The sequence below is a fragment of the Notamacropus eugenii genome, chromosome 1, assembly GCF_028372415.1.
Source record: "Notamacropus eugenii isolate mMacEug1 chromosome 1, mMacEug1.pri_v2, whole genome shotgun sequence".
Taxonomy (NCBI): domain Eukaryota; kingdom Metazoa; phylum Chordata; class Mammalia; order Diprotodontia; family Macropodidae; genus Notamacropus; species Notamacropus eugenii.
Window position 1 is genome coordinate 489439583 of NC_092872.1, and position 14194 is coordinate 489453776.

A 14194-nucleotide genomic window follows, 5' to 3' on the forward strand; every position below is an offset into this window, starting at 1 on the left:
TCGTCAGGAACAGAGAAGTTGGAAAGAGGAGTGAATGTAGGGGGAAAGTTCGCAGGTTCTGTTGAGTTTGAGCAGTATATGGGACATACAGGTAGAGAAAGACAAGGTTTCATATATAGATTTGGGAATAGTCTGCAGAAATGATAAAAATTGAATCTAAGAGAGTTGATGAGATCAACATAAGAAAATATAAGGAGAGAAGAAGCCGCAGAGCAGAGTCTAGGGGTACCCCCAGGTATATGAAGTGGTCATGGATAATGATTCTACAAAGGAACTTGAGGAGTAGTTCTTATATCTATGCTTTAATAATAATAACAGCTGATAGTTATATAGAGCTTTACCTATGCAGTCTCATTTGATCCTCACAACAACCTTCTGAGATAAGCATTATTATTATTTCCACTTTATACATGAGGAAATGGAGGTTCAGCTAATGATTTGCACAAGGTCACACTGCTAGTAAGTGTCTGAAGCATGATTTGAATCTCGGTGTTCCTGATTCCAAGTCCAGAGCTCTATCAACCACACCATGCAGCTGTTAAACTTCCTTCCAACATTCTATGTTGTTATAAGTGTGATTTTGGCTCTGATGTTCTTTGTTCTAAGTTTTCTTCCAGTTTTGACATTTGTGATTCTGAGAATTGAACTACTTTGAATGGAAAGCCTAGGAAATTTCCCAGCCAAGGGAAATAAAGGATTGGGAACAACATGAATGAACTTGGGGGAGGGTGCAGTAAGGGAAGAGTGCACTTAGGTTACAAAAGGCGATTAAAGGTGTTTGGGCTCCTGGGACTCTAGTGTGTGAGAAGAAACATGCATTAGGACTGTAAGCAAACCAGGAGAGCAAAGAATAATTTACCATCAGATTTATGGAGAACAAAAGAAATTATGAGCAGACAGACTTCATAAAAACCTGGAAAGGCATGTATAAATTCACTGAGTGAATTGAGCAGAACCAGGGGAACATTGTACACAGTAACAGCCACAGTGCAAAATGACTGACTTTGATAGACTTAGCTCTTTTCAGCAATGCAAGGACCCAAGACAGCTCCAAAAGACTCATGATGGAAAACACTGTCCACATCCAGAGAAAGAATTGTAGAGTCTGAATGCAGATCAAAACCTTTTTTTTTTGTTTCTTCTTTCTCATGGTTCCTCGCATTGGTTCTAATTCTTCTTTACAACATGACTAATGTGAAAATGTGTTTAATATGCATATATATGTAGGGCCCATATCAGGTTGGGCACCATCTTGGGGAGGAGGGAGGCAAGGGAGGAGGAGAAAATTTAGAACTCAAAATCTTATGGAAGTGAATGCTGAAAACCAAAAATTAATTAATTAATTTTAAAAATGAATGAATGAATATTAGCCATCATGGCTTCATCAAGGAAAAGGAAAAAAAATATGCACCAGGGACTTTGAGTCTGAATAAAGAGAAGAAAGAAACCAACTTTCTTTTGTGTTAGGAAGGCTGAGTTATGGAGTATTTCACACCAAGTTGCCAAGCCCTGCCCTAGGGAGCCTGGACCTCCCACCTTACCCAAGCCTAGACTGGACACACAGTAGGGCTACTATTTCCTTATAGGGCAGATGGATAGCTTAATGACTCCCTTTCCTCTCCCTTCTCTAGGGGATTTATGACTTCCATTTCCATCTACATCCTGGCACCTGGTGGCATTGCCCCTCCCCTTCCTGAGATGCTGGGCCTGTGTCACTTGTAGCTCCTTCAGGGGCCAGAGAGGAGAAAAATCGGTATTCTCATGCCCTGAGGGAGGAGAAAATAAGGTGAAAAGGACATTTTCTGACATTCCCACTTGCTTCTTCTCACCTCCAAACTCCCAGGGACCTTTGTTTGTATTTTTCTTAAGTACCTGTCATGCACAAACTCACTTAGACTATAAACTCCATGTGGGCAAGCCCTGTGTTTCATTCATGTCACAAAGTCATAGAAATAAAGAGGCAGAATTGTTTACAACTTAGAGGCTGTTTGATTCAACCCTCTCATTTATAGATTAGAAAACTGAAACTTAGAGAGGTTAAATGGCTTGTCCAAAGTCATATGGCTCATGAGTTTCAGAGTTAGAATTCAAAAGCAGGTCATTAGATTCCAAATCCAGGGGTTCTTTCCATTGCATCATACTGCCTGTATCCCCCCAACCCCAACAGGTACTCAAGGAATGGGAAGAAAGAAAGGAATGGAGGAAAGAAGGAAGGAAGGGAGCAGAGAAAAAATCAGACCAGCTCCTTGAAGGTGATCAAGAGCGAGATTTGTAGGAAATCTAGGATCTCTCGAAGTCAAAAGGAAACAGTTTTACAATCAGTCATGTGATGCTCTGCTTTCTCCAGCCGGTATTATATGTATGAAATTCCTACTTAGCTATTGGACATATATTTACTGAATATCCACTATATCTCACTCTATGCTCAATGCTATGGAAACTTCAAAGGGATTTGACTGAGTTCTTGCCCTTAAGGAGATCACATTGTGACTGGGAGAAAAAAGGAAAGGGAAGGGAATAAACATTTATACAATGCCTACAAAGTGCCAGGCACTGTGATAAGCACTTTACAAATATTATATCATTTGTTCTCACCACAACCCTGACAGATTAGGTGATGTAATTATTCCCATTTTACAGTTGAGGAAACTGAGGCAAATAGAGGCTAAGTGACTTGCCCAGGGTGGCACAGCTAAGTTAGCATCTGGAAGTCACATTGGAGCTCGTCTCCATACAGTTAACTAACTTTATATGCTAGCAAATGCTAAAGAAATTCAAAAAAGATAGAGAGTGCTCTAATGGTGATGGGGAGGGGAGAGGGAGGAATTAGAGGAAATTTCATGGAGAAAGGATATATTTTGAAAAATGAGTGGGAGTCATATAGATCAGGGGAGAAAGGAAAAGTATTGCCGATAATGGAAACAGCATGAGAGAAAACACAGAAGTAGGCATGGACAAGGTGGATGGACAAGGTGTGATGAGGAGAACAACCTGGCTAGAACAAAAGATTCATGAACGGGAATAATGAGAAATAAGGCTCTAGGGATCAGTTAAAGCCAAGACACAGAGGGCCTTAAATGCCATAGTGAGAAGGCTGGCCTTCATTCTGTGTCGGGGGGGGGGGGGGGGGGGGGGGGAGTGCGGCGCAATTGAACATTTTTTGAGAAGGGCATTAAAATGATCCAGAAAAGATTAGTCTAAAGAATGGTTTCTGTATACAAACTGGATTACATTGTGAATTGAATGTAGGCGCTAATGAAGAGAAAGAAGGTATGACTCCTGCATTCCCTCACTCCCCATAGGATGCTGTGCAAAGAGAGCCTTCTAAGGAGAACTTTGAGTACAAGGTTAGCACTGAGAAATAGAAGCATTTTGCCCAGAAGGCTGTGCTAGTTTGAAAGAATTTAGAGAGCATGTGCTGGGCTTGATTTATTGGCCCCAGTGGAATGGAACAAGGGGATGTGAGTGAGTGAGTGTTAGGGATGAGATTGTTAGGGAGGAGAAAAAACTCCTGACCTACTCTCGAATAGTGAAGGATTCAGCTCCAGGGGTCCAATCATGTGCTAGCCTCTTGTCATATGACCCTAAAAGCCTGACCATCAAACGTTCCCGGAACTCCTCTGTGGCCAGCAGTTAGGGCTGTGCAGGGAAAGACATTCTTTAATTGTATAAACCAATGGAAAGTCTGTCTGGGGGCAAGGGAAAAACCTTGAGACAAAGATAGATATATCAGTAGGCACGACAGAATGGGGGTGGGGAGAAGGCTGTGTCTGGTTATTAAGGCCACATGTGCTGTTGTCGTCAAAAGCCCATCTTTTGGACACTCATTGGAGGAAGGTCCCAGCTCCAAGGAGGCCTGTATTGTTTCACCAGGCTGATGGTTTCTGTGATCAGCACCTACCCCAGCTCAGGACTGGCACAGTTTGGAACGCATGAGATGGCAGAGCAGGCATTGATGCAGGATGCAAGGGGAGGGCACTTTTTCACTCTGAATAGACCAGAGGAGGGGAGAAAAAAGAGTGAATTGTAGTGAAAGCCTGAGGGAGGGAGAGAAAGCTCATTTGAATAGGAAAGGTCTCTGTGCCTTGGCTTCCAGCTGATCCTCTAAGACTCCTAGCATATAAATGACTCTCTACAAACTCCCATGGCCCTACTGGGTATAGAGTGAAAGCAAGTGGTACTTCAGACTACTTCATTGTCTGGGATCCCCTGAAAGCTCCTCTCTCCTCTTCCAGTCTAAATCCTACCCATCTATCAAGATGTACCACTTCTAGGAAGTCTACTTTGCACCCAACCAGTAAAAAACTCATCACCCTTCGCAACCTTACTATATGCCCCACACACTTCACACTCCAGCATGTGATCTGTGTCCGGCCCTGTATCACTATTCAGCTGTTTCACTTGCGTGCAGTGTGTGTGTCTTTGCTTTGGCAGCTAGACTTGAGCTCCTCAGGGAGTAACCACAGGGCCAGGCACAAAGCAAGTGCTTCATGAAAGACTTGAAATGCAATTATTCCCTGTTTTGCTTTGGTTCCGTTACAGAGAACCAAAGGAGGTTAGATGTAGAATGAGTTTTATGGGATGTCAAGTCTAACCCCTGTATTTTTAAGGATTCAAAAGAGGGAAATGGATTGCCAAAGGTAGAAGAGAAACAACACACTTCTTGCTACCATCTTTACTCCTTGTCCCCAAAAGTCCCACTCAAACTCAGGTCCTACTGGATCCCTGTGGGAATGTCCAATAAAGAGCTTCCCCGAGTACCTTCTGCAGAGGAGAGAAGGGGAGGTCATAAGCTGGTCTGGTGTCCTAGGGTTAGGTTTTGGGCATCACTATCAACCTCCCCCCACACATGCACCAACCTGCCACCCCCTTCTCCTCCCAGAGGTAGATCATGAAACCAGCTAAGTTTCTGTCTAGAGTTGGTAACGGGCCAAGCACAATACACTCACAGGTGAAACGTTTGTACATGGGATTGTTGTTTTTTCCAGCAGGTTTTAATAACACTGCAGTGTGAGTGTATACATCCTGGATAAGGACATCAGGTAATCGCTGTAATTATGGGATGACGGTACAATCATATTCTGTATGCTTGCTCCAGGGCTCACTGTGCCAAGCACTTCGCAGACTGATAGCATTCTTTCTGCCTATGATTCCATCTTGTGGAATTACTAGGACTGAACAGGAAAGCTGGTCTTTGGGGCTAGGAAGCAGGTCCTCTTTTTCAACAACTCTCTCCTTTTGAGCAAGTCACTGAATCTTGATGGACATCAGTTTTCTCATCTGTGAAAAATGAGGAGGTTGGATTAGATGTCCCATGAGGTGTCTTCCAGCTCCAAATATATGATCCTATCATTCTTTTTTGTGATACCTACAATTGATCCCCTAATTCACAGAAAAGGGAGACCCTACCCTCAGCAGCATTCACAAAAACATGGTACAGTCTGATTTTCACAAGTAAGAAGAAATAGCAAAGGAGGTACAGAGTATGCCTAGTGAAATGAGGGCTGCTGAAGAAGGGAAGGGAGAGAGAGAGATGGAGACAGACTGATGGAGAGGGGAATATAGAGGGAGAAGTCAAGAAGATCTGAGTCCAAATCTCACCCCAGAAATTTTGACCCTGAGTAAGTCAGTTAACTGCTTTGTGCCTCAGTTTCCTTATCCATTAAATGAAGAAGTTGATTGGATGATCTCTAAGGTCTCTTCCATCTCTAAACCTATGACCCTAGAGAGAGATAAAAAGAGAGAAATGAATAGTCAGAGACAGAGAGATAGAGTCATTTAACTTCTCTGAGACTCAGTTTTCTCATTTGTAAAATGAGTGGGTTAGATTAAATGACCTTAAGGGTCCCTCTTAGCTCTAAATAAATGATCTCATCATGGGGGAGGGAGAAGAGGAAGAGGGTGAGGAAGGAAGGAGAAAGGAAAAGGATGAAGAACAAGGGAGTAAGGGGAAAGAGAGTGAGAAAAGAGAGCATGAAGAAAAAAAGGGAGACAGAAGGACAGAGAAAGGGGGAGGATAAAGGGGGAGAGAGACATAGGGAAAGGGAGAGAGAGAGAGATAAAGAAACAGATGGAAAGAGGGAAAGACCCAGGAAGGGGGAAAGACTGAAAGAAGGAGAGAAGGAGAGATAGAGACAGAAAGAAAAAGACTGAGGTTCTACAGAAGTGGGCTGTTGCGGCAGAGGAGGAGGAGATGGGAACATTCACAACCAGACTGCAGTCCAGGGCTGTGGCGTCTCATTAAGCCATCTCAGAAATCTGAAGTCGGGATCCTCGCCCAGTTCCCCAGAGCTGCGGCCGGGTTTGGGCCCCTAGTTTAATCTTCTGCTGAAAAGATAATTTTGTTGAGTCCCTATTATCAAGCCTAGAGAGAAAACAAAGCCTCATTTGTGAAGGTTTTTTTAGATTGCCCTAAACAGGCTCTGGCATTTTCCCTCCCAATGGAAAACACTGTAACCGGAAGTTTGTTCATAACGCGCTCTTTTTGTCAAGTACAGAATCACTTTTGTTACAAGAGGGCAAGCACATGTTGGGAGCTATGTTCCCTCCCTCTTCTTTCTGGCTTTTCCCCGCAAAATGGCCAGTGTGTATGCATGACTGTGAGATTGAAAATAGGTGGGGGAGGGGACGGTGAATAAACTCAAATCTTTGGCCTCTCTTCCAGGCCCCAAAGAATCCCAGTTTTCTCCTCCCTCTCAGATGAAGTGGTGATTTAGTGCTCGGTCCTTGATGGTAGACTGAAAGTCAGAATAAGCCCCATTATCCAGGGCCTCATCCAGGCCGGTGTGTTCTAACTTTGTCCATGCCAAGAAGGACACACTCCTCCAAAAAACCGCCCCCACTGATTCTAGATATTCCACCATCCTTTCATTTGCTAAATTCTGTTAATTTTAACTGCAAGATATAGAATCATCAGATGATTTAGAGGAGGAAGGAAATTTAGAAATGGCTGAGTCCTGAGGCCTTGACCATTTTTTGTTTGACAATCTGGTGATTCCTATCAACTTCTTCTCAGAATAAAATGTTTAAATCTATAACATAAAACACATATGATTATAAAGGAAATCAACTGTATTGAAATAAAGATGGAATTTTTTTCCCTTTCAAGTTCCCTGAAATTTACTCTTACCCTTTGAGGGTCTGTGAATCCCAAATTAAGAACCCCTGATGGAATCCAACTCCATCGTGTTACAGATGAGGAAGCTGTGGCCTAAATAGTTGGGGGCTGACTATGTCACCTCTCCAGTCCTAGCAGTGATCCCTCCCACACCAGTTCAAGATCCTCATCATCTCACACTTAAGACCATTTGCATGTGCTACTCATTTCATACCCACATCAACTTGAGGAGTAAGCAGATCAGCAGTATTATCCTTATTTGTCTGATAAGGAAACTGAGGCACAGAGTGATTTAGTGATTTGTCCAGTCACATCATTGTGACAAGGTTGGGAACAGAAGCCCAGGTTGTCTGTCTAGGGCTCTAAACTTCAGTTGGTCATTATCATGTATATGGGTCCTTTGCTTTATTGCTAAGGGAGTAAATCTCCAAAGGCAGGGACTGTATCTTGTATTTTAGTGGTTTTCCTCCCTGTGTAGGAATAATTCCATCAGCCATGTGTTGATTGGACCTGCAAGGACAAAGAAACTTCCCAGGAAATGGTGCTGTCCCCAGGGTAGAGGGTTAGGAGCAGAGCTCAGTGGGGGCAATGAAGTGGGGGTGCAGGGGCGCCTAAATGCTGGACGCTGAAGGAAATCCTTTTATTTTTTGGTGGTGAAATGAAACAAACCCAGTTCTTGTTTATTTCCTGGTTAATTGTGTTGTGGAGGATGGAGATGGCCTCCCCTGGCCTGGGCTATTAACTCTTTCTCATCTGGATTCATTGTCCAGCTTCCTTCATTTTTCCCAGCACTGGGATGTTTAAATGCAAAGGCAAGGGATGCGGTGGGGGAAGGGCCAGAAGGGGACGGGGGAGGGGGAAGGGGGAACGATGGCTTTTCCTGATGGGAGTCAGGCTGGATTAAGGAGAAAGGAAGAAAAAACCAAAACAAAACAAAAACAAACCATCAGCAATAAATAAAGTTCATTGGCATGTGAAGTCTGAGAATCAGGAAACTGGGCCCTCCCTGGTCCCCCATAAACCCGGGCTAGGAGCCTGGGGGGTTGGAGGAGGGGAGGAGGAGGAACTTTGTAGAAGAAATTCAGTCCTAGTGGGTTCCTGGGAGAAAAGGACTGGGGAAAATGGAATTTGGGGAGCTCTCCCAAATTTAGATGGTAGGAAGCCAGCCTTGAGAAGCACCCAGAGCCAGCAGGAGGGAGATGGAGGTGAGGGTGAGGGGACAAGAGGTTGGTGTTTTCTGAAGACAGTTTTGGTGTTCTTTTGTCCACCTGTTATTCCACCCTGTTCTGACTTTTTCTACCATCTCATCAAAAATTAACTAAGCCCAGACGGTGCAAGTCATATCATTATTTCTCCGATGTCATGGTCTTCTTCGGCAATGAAGGACAAACAGACACTTCCTCAAACCCGGAGAATTCTCACAGGGGCTCTATTCTCTCCTAGGTAATATGGAAGGCAGCAAGGAATAGAGCACAGAGACAGGTTCTGGAGTCAGGAACTCCAAGATTCTAGTGCTGCCTCTGACACTGACTAGCTGTGTGACCCTGAGTAAGTCACTATGTAACACTTACTTCACAGGATTATTGTAAGGGTGAAATTAGATTCTGTCTCTATAATCTTATGTATTTCTTTACATTTATGCAAAATGCTTTTTAAACTTTACTATGTAAATATGTTATAATATCATTTCTTCTCAATTATATATACCCAGATGATCCAAAGCAAATATTTCAGAGATGCTATATTCACGCATACACACACACACACACACACACACACACACACACACACACACACTTCCATCATGCATTAAAGCCCAGTACCTCATCATGGGTGTGAAGGTAACCCTTGGTTTGCAGCTGAGCACAAACTCTAGCAGATTCTACTAAGCTGCAAAAATTTTGAATATGAACCAAGTGATGGACTGCTTTGTGTTTGTCATCCAAGGACCAGTCTAGCTCCAAACTTATAGGTGGGTTTATCATCAAGATTGGCCAGCAGGTGATGTCATACTTGGGCCATTCACGAAGACCATTCACTAATAGAGTACAAAGTATTTGTGACCATTGTCAGTTGAGGTTGTACTCATACCCAGAAAATTATGGACTCTTTCAATATTAAAGGAAATGCATGTCAGGTAGACAGTCAACAAACATTTATTAAATGCTTACTATATGCAAGGCACCACATTCAAAGTACTGGAGATGCAAAGAAAGCCAAAAACCTGTCCCTGCCCTCAAGGGACCCTCACATTCCAATGGGGGAGACAACTTGCAAATAGCTATGTACAAATGAAATATATAGAATAACTTGGAAGTAATCTACAAAAGGAGGACACTAACAGCTAGGAAGGACAAAAAAGGTCAGTGTCCTACAGAAGGTGCAAGATGAGCTGTCTTAAAAGAAGTCAGGAAAAGCTAAGAGGTGGAGGCTAAAAGGTACAGTATTCCAGGCATGGGGAACAGGCCAGTACAAAGACAAAGGCATAGAGTGAGTTGGGACATGAAGTACCATGTATGAAAAACAGTAAGTGTGCCAGTGTATCTGGATCCCAGAATGCATAGAGGGAAGTCAAGTGTAAGAAGACTGGAAGAGTAGGGAAGGAACAAGTTATAAAGAGCTTTAAATGCCAAATAGAGTATTTCAAATTTGACCTTGGCAGTAACAAGGAGTTAATCGAATTTAATAAAGTGGGGGAGGGGTATGTGACATGGTCAGATCAATGCTTTAGAAAAAATCAATTGGACAGCTGAGTAGAAGATGGATTAGAGAGAGACTTGAGGCAAGGAAATCAAGCAGCAGACCATTGCAATAGTCTGGTGCTGAGATGAGGGCTTGCATCATGATGAAGGCTGAGAGACTGGAGAAAAGGGGTCCTTATACAATAAACATTTCAAAGGTAGAAACAGTAAAACCTAGCAACAGACTGGATAAATGGGGTGAATGTGAGTGAGGAATGGAAGATGACACAGAATCTGGGGAGGATGGTGTTGTCCTTAGAGAAGTTTGGGGAGAGTTGGTAGGGAAAAGATAATGAATTATGTTTTGGACATGTTGAGTTTAATATGCCTGTGGGATATTCTAGATGTCCAAAAGACTGGAGCTTAAGAGAAAGTAGAACTGGATATAGTGATCTGGAAATAATTTGCACCCTTTCAAGAGATGATAACTGAACCTATACTTCCTTGAAGGATTTGTGACATCCTTCATGTAGATACTTCGTCTAGTCATTAGAGTACCGATTTGTCTTTGCTTGACTATGAATATTTGTCACAAGGGTTTTCTTTTCCTTTTTTTCCAATGGATTGGGGGAGAGGAATGATGAAAGAGAAAACCAATGCTCAATTTTTTAAAAATGTAATTAAAAAAATAAACACTGAATCTGGCATCAGAAGACCTGGTGAATGTTCAGATCCCACATTTGCCACTTCCTGGCTAGCTCTGTGCTTTGGGCTAATTGCTTTACCTTTTTTTTTTTTTTTTTGGCTTATTTTCTCATCTATAGAAAAGTCAGTTGGACCCTGTGACCTCTAAAGTTTTTCCCAGCTCCAAATCTGAGATATTAGGATCCAGATGACAAATTCTCTGTAAGAGTCAATGGTCCTTGACAGTTGATGTAGCCAAAAAATTCATCACCCTTCAGTCAACCTAAGCTTCTCTGAATTTAGCTAAGCTTGTCGTCAGAATACAGACACAAAGTCTATCACAGGGCTGTAACCAAAGCTTTCCTGGCTTGGTATTACTTACCATAGTTTATGCCCTGCCTTTGAGAATGATCTAAATGCCAAGATGAAGCATTGAAGGAGGGTTTTAGGGGAGGATATATATGTGTATGCATATTTATAAACGTATTATATCTATGGGTATGTGTCAAAACCAACTAGAAATGATTACTGGGTTATATGCTATTTGGGGACCATGTGTTATTTTCATAAAATCATAAAAGGGTCTAAGACTTGTACTACTTAGAGGTTTGCAAGGTGCTTTTCATATATTGTCTCACTGCATCCTCACAACAACCCTGAGAGGCAGGTGCTATCATTATCTTCAGTTTCCTGGGGCTGAGCCAGGTTAAATGATCTGTCATGGGTCACACAGCTGGTAAGTGTCTAAGGGAGAATTTGAACTCGAGTCTTCCTGATCCAAATTCAACATTCTATCTACTATGCCAGGTCAATTAAAAAACTATTTAGTTCAACTGTTGCACCTTAGAAAGGAGAAAACTGAGGCCCAGAAAGGGGAGGTGATTTGCCCAAGGCCAAATAGAGTGTGCTTGCAGGACTATGGGAGGACTGGGAGTTTTCTGATTCATTGTCTGGGGTCCTTTTCCTCACCCCTTCCCCTCTCCAGAACCAAGGTAATAGCACCGGCACTTTACTCTCTTTGGGAAACAACACACCACCCCCACAGGAGGGTGATGCCAGGTGGGAAGGAGCTTTCTTCTTAAAGATATCTCTTCCCCAATGAGCTTTCCTAGCCCCCTACTCAACCATCTCCACCCCGTCCCCTCATCCCCCCACCCCCCACGCCCGGAGAGCTGAGAGAAGTTGGATCTGGAGTGCATCTCACAGACTTCGCCGATTCTCCCACACTTGTCTCTATGCATATATTCATTCTCTTCTTGGCTCCTTGCCTCTGTCCCGCTGGAAACTTCAACCAGATGTATTTACTCCTTCTCATCTTCTCCAGGGAGGAAGAGAAGTTTGCTCTTGGAAGGATGCATTGGCAGGGGAGGTGGAGGGGGAAGTCTTTCTGAATCCAGGGAATTAGGCTTGTCACTGTGGGGGCCTGCCCAGCTGCGGGGGCAGCTCTGGGAACAGCCTGACCTCATTTATTGCAGGTAGGAAAGACCTAGTCCCCAAAAATATCCCACACTCCAAGTTTCAGTACTCTAGTTACTGTCTAGAGTCAATGGCTCAGTTTTAGGTCAAATAGCCTGGTTAATAAGGTTGGCAGCTCCAAGGGACCTTAGAGATGAAACTTTCCCCCTTCCCACTCTTGCCTCATTTTACAGATGTGGCAGTTGAGGTGCACAGAAATAAAAAAACTGCCTGATATCACCTAACGAATTATGGCAGACCTAAGACTAGAACCCATGTCTCCCGATTCAGCATTATTTTGCTGGTCCTACAACTTAAATGAGCTCTTTCTAGTCTCCCTCCATCATAAAGCTGATGGGTTTGGGGTAGTTGGAGTCAAAGGTCCTGGTAAGTGTTGGGCTAGGTTTTGCACATCCTCTTCCATTTCAGCTTGGGGCTATGACATTTATAGTCTTTTGGCTTCCAAACATCACTCAGTTATGTCCCCAAAACAGGCTAAGATTCAGCTGCTTATACACAGAACAGACAATCTAGTTCTAGCCCATACATCTTATATCCATATACCAGAGGCAGAATGGCCATGGGGAAAGGGTACTGGACTTGGAATCAGGAAGATCTGGGTTAAAATCCCTCAGATCCCTGTTAGATATATGACCCTGGGCAAGTCACTTAGTTTCTCTGTATCTCAGTTTCCTCCTCTGTAAAATGAAGGAATTGGCCTTAGATTGCTTCCAACTCTCAATCCATGATCCTTTGCATCATTTCATAAGAAACGTATGGAAGATTTATGTGAACTGATACTGAGTCAGGTAAGCAGAGCCAGAAAAATAACATGCACAGTGACTGCAGGAATAAAAAATTTTTAGAATAAAATAAAATAGAATGTTATATAATTATAACATCCAACACTGGTCCCCAAAGAATAGTTAAGAAAATGTGCCTCCCTCCCTTCTTTGCAAAGATGGGGAATTATGAGTATCCAGTATGGCATCTATTGTCAGACATAGTTGTTCTGTTGGTTGGTCCTGCTGAACTGCTTTTTTCTCTTTTTTTTTTTTTGAAAGAAAAGATTATTAGAAGAAGTGAAGTTCACTGGATTAGGGGAGGAATTCACCAGTATAAAAAATCGTCAATACAAACAAGATTTTTAAAACATCGCCTGATGAGCACCTCTCTCTGGCACTCAATCAAATTGTGGGTTGTCAAAGTGGGGAGAAAGTCTTCTCCTCCTGTTTCCCCTACATTGTACTATCAGTAAAGACTCCTTGAACTCAAAAAACAACCTGCAAGCAGAGGACCTCCATAGTTATTAAATTATACATATAATTTGTATTATAACTCATAGGGTTGAGAATGGAAAGGGACCTTACAGACCATCCAGTCCAAATCTTACAAAAGAAGAAACTAAGGCCCAGAGAGGAGAAATATCTTACTCAGCATCATACAAGTACTGAGAAGTAGAGATGGGGTCTGAATCCAGGTCTCCCGAGGCCAAATTGAGTGTTCTTTCACTACCCACCACCTATCCTTCAGGGTCCACCACCACCTCCCCCCACGTTCCCCCCAGCCCTTCCCCTGCCGCAGCCCTCCTAGATTGCTCCTATCCCCACAGATATCTCCTTCTCTCCTCTGAACATCTCCAGCACTCTTTCTCTCTATGCCACACGGAATCACCACAGTATTCACTACTTAATCTTTCTCTGAACTCTGGAAACTTCATGAGGGCAGGAACTGCATCTTTTTCATCTTTCCATCTCCAGGCCCTTGCACATCGTAGATTCTCAGTACAGGTTTATTGATTGCACCATTGATGGTCCTTCAGAGGAGTACTGTTACTCCCCTGCCCTCCCCTCCTGGCCTCAGGCCTTCAGGATTGGGACACTTGTGTCTCCCACAGCACTGAATGCCACTTGGGGCTCTGGAAACCCCACTATTGTGTTACAGGATAAACATTTATTGAATATTTCCTGTTTGGCCCAGATCCTATTCAACTCCCCTAAGGTCTTTCTGTGTGCAGGTTTTCTTTTTGCCAAACTAAGGTTGGGGGAGGAGGGTATTTTGCCTGAATGTAAAGGAAAACTACATTGAGATTGCATGTAGGAGGAGGAAGGGAAGGGAAGGAGGCAGTGAGGGACCAGCAGGCCAGAGACACAATCTGTGTCAGCTCACTGTTCCCCATTAGCTCTTCTCTCCCAAGGTCTGACATGAGCTGAGCTGAGGAAGAGGTTATGGGAATGTGCTGGTGTCGAGTCTCTGG